Below are 5,820 nucleotides of genomic sequence, written 5' to 3' on the forward strand. Positions count from 1 at the left end.
TTTTTGAAATGCCAGCCTTAAACTGTGCCTGCTTGAAAAATGATATTTAAGTATAAAGTGACAGCGTTAAAAGTGGCTGAAATATTTATAAACCCAGTTTTCAACTGTGCTGAGAATATTTTTGACAGGTGAGTCTCAAGGGACTCTTTCAAGGGACAAGTTCAGAGGCCCATGAAGAAGACTTTTAATTGGGGGTACTTAGCTTTACCTGAATGCTAAATTCTTAAAGTTTGGGGGAACAGTAAGAATTTGAAGAACAACAGCTTTTGCGTAATTCTTCTACAGTTTTACTTTCTGAATATGTTTTTTCCGGCCCTGAATCTCAGCTCCATGAAAATAAAAGTCTATCTGTTATCCATGAGGAGTGCTCAGAATGAAACCATTGATCAACTTTGGATGTGATAAAGTTATAACCTAGTTCTGGTGGTTTCATTCACCGTCTGTTCCAGCCATGACGGCTCTTCCCCACATCTTCAGATGGGGCTGCAGAGCTATGCACATGCAGCTCTCCTGTCATAGACTGTTGAACACGGTAATTCTCATTCCTATTTGTCCCAATAGCTCCTAGCTTGCATCTTTCTATCTGCTTTCTAAGAAAGTAATGCCTTCTCAGCTTCCTCGGGTAGGCATGAGACATAATAAGTTCAGCAAACCATTGCATTCCACTTCCATGGCTTTGGGAGTAGAAATGTGACTGAGCTTAGAGAATTTAAGTAAGGTTTAGTTGACTACTGTGAACTAATTAAATCCGTTGGTCAGAATAGAGCTTTTCATTTTCCCATTATGTATGTGTGATATTGCATACTATTCTGTGGAATGTCCAGAAACTCCAATGTATTTTTTTTTTCTAAAAACTGAAAAGGGCAGTCTGATCATGTTCTTAAGAAGCTTAGTTAAAACTGGAGTCAACCATTCAAAGGTTGATTAATTGCTCATGAGTACGTAAGTCTGACAGCTCTTCTCTATAACTGTTACCTCATTTCACTCTATTAAAAAGACAAAACCAATCAGGATCACATCAGAAGAACTTGATTAAATCATTGCAATAATTCATGTCTGTAAGAACAGTGGTCATTAGTTTACACAGTTTTTCCTAGCCTTGATAAGTTGACGTTTTTAATGGTTATAGATTTTTTTTTATACTTCTCCAGTGTCTGTCTCTGTGCTTGCATCTGACTTTACACAAACTATTTCATGTGTGTGGTGCTTAATGACGTGTAGCGCTCAGCCACTGACTACCACACACTTTCTCCTTGATGCTCTTGAGAATTCACCATGAAAGAATTCTATATTTAAACCATGATGGCCTGAAATGGTGCTGCTAGAGAGACTGTGTGTACGTATTGCCCTGGCAATCCCCATGAGCCTGATATTCAAGTCTTCCACTCTGAGGACCACATCATCCGGCAGATATAAACCATCTGTGATGGCTCTTCTTGCTTGTCAACTTGATTACATCTGGAATTAACTAAAACTCAAATGGCTGGGCACAGCTGTGAGGGGAGTTTTCTTATATCATTTGAAGTGGGAAGACCCACTTCTAGACAGGATCTTTGAAGTGGGAACATCCACCTTTAATCCTAGCCACACCTTCTACTGGCAGCCTATAGAAAGGACACTGAAAAAGGAAGCTTGCTCTCTCTCTGACAGCTTGCTCTCACTCTCAATAGCAAGCCCAATCCTTCACTTGTGTTGGAGTCTACTTCTTTGGGACTCTAGAATATACTGAAAACCGTTAGTTGAGATGTTCAGCCTAGTGAACTGAACAACCACTGGATTCTTGGACTTTGATTTGGATACCAATTGTTGTACTAGATGAACCATAGCCTGTAAGGCCATTCTAATAAATCCTAGATAGATAGATAGATAGATAGATAGATAGATAGATAGATAGATATATAGATAGATAGATAGAGATAGACAGATATAAATAGATAGATATTATATAATACATATATAATCTGATGGTCTGGGTTCTGATATATACATTTGTGTGTGGTGTCATATGTATGTGTGTATCCAAACGAGAGATAGAATCCCGTTTTATAAGTTCTGATTCTGTAGATAACTCTGACTAATACACCATCTGTGTATATAAACACAGAATTCCTAATGTAACAAATAATACTTCATGCCAGAGTTTTCAGGGGTTAATTATATAGGATAGTAACAAAATTAATTGTCTTTATTGTTTATTGACCTACTTTAAGATTTTCCTTTCATAGTCTTCAACTACTCAGTACTTAGGTACATCTCTCTGAAACAGTTAAGATTCAATAAGGTTTTTTTTTTTTTCCTTTTACTATATTGGAGATAGTCAGTGGTACTTCCTGAACATGATGTGTCTCTTATCTGACCCCAACACAAAATGATTTTTTTTTTTTTTTTTTTTTTGCTATTCTCCAAGTCAGATTTTTAGCTCTTTAAATCCCAAAGAATTTATGACACTTAATAATGAGAACCTTAGCCAGGCGCGATGGTGTACAGCAATAAAGCCATCACTCTGTAGACTAAAGCTCAGCTTCTTAAACTGTGGGTGGTAACCCTATAGGGGTGATGTGACGGAACACAGAAGACACAAAACAAAAACAAAACCTGGTGCTAGTGAGAGAGTTCTGTATTGCAACAAAATGAAAAATGAAAAGCTCACTCCCATTGCACAACGTGGCTTCACTTCACTCCAGTCCTGGCTCTGAACACACAACACGTGCATTTTACACTAAATATAACAGTACCACACTGCACTAGCAAGCTTCTGGAAACACCTCAACTCAGACTCAAGACTTTGAAATGTTGTGAGTTGTGGTGCTTCTTTCTGTATATATGAACTTCCCAGCTATTATAGAAACTCGATGGCTTCATTATTTAAAAATACCAGCTTTTACTGTCCCCTCACTATTATTTCTTGGTGTGTTAAATAAATTAGGATATCTCTGTTTTTCATAACTGGTATTTGAATTGCTGACTTACATTAAAAAAGAAACATTATTTCACCCAGTAAATTTTGTTTTTGGATGGAGTCGGGCTGAAAGTGTAATATCTGAAATGACCATAAACACACTTCTTCCCTTCTGGACGACAAATTCACGGGAAGAAGCAACAGGAGAAGTGTTGGTAACAGAAGCAAAACACTGATCAGTTCTCCAGAACACTGAAGATGCTTTCTATCCTACAGAACCAAATATTCAGCCATGATTTAATTCTTTGTGAAAGAGTAAACAAGCACACCTTCTTTGCATGTAAATTTGCTTGAATCTGTAATGAGTGGTAACATAGAGACCAAAGGATTCTTTTTAAATAAATTCCTTCATGATTTATTATCAGAAAAAAAATTAACTCCTATGCTTAAATTTTACATACTGGGGGAGAGGGGAGGTCATATAAGAATTTCTTGAGCAAAGGCCAAGAGTTGGGGAAAGGTTAAGAACAAAGGTCTAGATAAGACTGGAGAAATGGCTCAACAGTTAGGAGCAGAGGCTGCTATTGCAGAGGGCCAGGGTTCTATTTCCTGCATCTACATTGTGGCTCACAAATGTAAGTCCTGACCCAGGGCATCCAATGCACTTGTCCAGCCCCTGAGGACACCAGGGGCTGGACAACACCTGTTGCACAGACAAACATACAGATAAAATACCCATATACATACAATTGATAAATTAATTTTTAAAAGGCCTACAACTAGGGCAGATAGTTTGAGAAAAAACTCAAGGTTGGCCTAGCTACATGTCAAGACCATATCCCAGTAAAATGAAACAAACATTTGAATGAATAAAGAAATAGCGATAACCTTTGTAAGCCCTTTACCAATGTGGTTTTTAAGCTCAAGTTGAAGTTTCATCCAGTTAGGATCAGGTGACAGGAAACCTTAGCTATTTAGAGAAAAGATACTTTGTTAAACAGCGTCACCGTTGCATAAGTGTCCACGGCAATAGGAGCATAAGTTCCCTTCTCGGTCTGTTTTTAGAAAACTAATACTCCAAGGAAGGAACACTGATTTATTGCCTCACACCATCCCAAACTTGAGGTAATTTGACTTAGGATGATTAACTGATAAATTTAGTTCTTCTCTAATAACCACAGGGAAAAAGTCTTTCTTTCATGACCTCCAAAGTAGCTCATCTTAATAGCATGCTTAATGTAAATGTGGTCATTATTAATAAAGTTTTATCATTAAGAGAAGACATAAATTCCCAAACAAATAATTTCCCCCCAGTGTTTCCATTCTGACCAGCCTGGATATGCTTATTAAATAACCACCGTGAAAATACATCCCACAAGGGATGTTCTTAGAACAAGAGACCCTGTCTTCATCCTAGTGGTACCTAAGAAACCTGAGCAGAATCTTTGGAAGTCCTAACTCAGCCCTGAACAACATGGTAAGTTAAAATCAGGATCCTTATTACTAAAAGATACACTTTCAAAGTAGCCTCTCAAAACAGCCTCACTGAACTGAATTCTGAACTCCAACAAGAACTGTTTATTTGGGGATAGAAAAACTGTTAATGTGTATTTGGGGAAACATCTTCCATGACAGATACTCAGGTGATTATTGCCAACTCTAGAATTTCCACACTTCGATAGGAAAAGAAGCTTACTGAGATGTGGAACATGCTGACTTTAGAAGTCTTTTATGCCTTTTAAAGGGAAATTAAGCAACCATTCTAGAGCAGACTAAGCCTTCTCCAGACCCCATGTCCCTCCCCATTAACAGTTCATGAGTATTTTTCTTGCAGAGTACAGTTGCACCTGTGGGAATAAATACTCAGTGTTATTTCAACTTTTATCAATTATCCTAGCAAAGGAAAATTTATGCTAAAATTGAAGCCTGCGAAACAGATGCTGAGATTCACAGCCAGACATTAGGTGGAGGGTGGAGAGTCTTACCGAAGAGCAGGGGAAAGGACAGAAGGACCAGGAGGAGATAAGAACTCCAGGAGAGCAACTGAGCAACTAACCTGAGCCCTGGGGAGCTTGTGAAGAAAGACGGATGGACTGGGCCTAGGCCCCCACACATATGTAACAGAGGGGCAGCTTAGTCTCCTAGAAAGGGGAGCGAAGACTGTCTCTGCTTGGACTCTGTTGCAGGCTTTCTGATCACGCCTCCCTGGTGGAGCTGCCTCACCAGACCACAAGGGAAGTGGATGTGTTCAGTCCTGATGCAACTTAATGAGCTGGCGTGGGTAGATAGGGGGAGTTCCTCTACTCTGAGAAATAGGGGAGGGGGGAGGGGGACGGAGAATGAGACTAGGAGGAGAGGAAGGAGGGGCCTACAATCAGGATGTAAAGTAAATAAACAAACTTACAAGTAAAATAAAATTGAGGCCTGCAATTTAGTGGTCTTCATCTGGAAACAAAACAGAAATTATGACTTGTTTGAATGAGCTTCTTTTGTTGGTATTAGTATGAGCAAAAGAAAATCTATAGTTAGGCTCAGGAAAAAGAAATATTACCGTGCTGAATTTTTCAATCTGATATAAAATGACCTTTAAGGTTCCTGTAAGGACAGCCCCATGCTTACAAAATCAACTTTTTGTATAACTAAGATTTCACTTGCATGCCACCTAAATGTTAAGCAAACAGTCATTAAGCATTACTGTAGCTAAATATCCTAGACAAAACAATACAAAATCAAAATCACTGCTTGCCCCAAAAAGTCATTCTTCCCATCAAGTAGCCCATAATATTCAGGGACTGGTAACAGGAAATAGTTAATACATTAAGTGCATTAGAAGGTCTTTATATCTTCTTGGTCCAGTATCATGATAGATAGATAGATAGATAGATAGATAGATAGATAGATAGATAGATAGATAGATAGAT

Source organism: Psammomys obesus, unplaced genomic scaffold, assembly GCF_907164565.1.
Source record: "Psammomys obesus unplaced genomic scaffold, mPsaObe1.curated_primary_1811, whole genome shotgun sequence".
Lineage (NCBI taxonomy): Eukaryota > Metazoa > Chordata > Mammalia > Rodentia > Muridae > Psammomys > Psammomys obesus.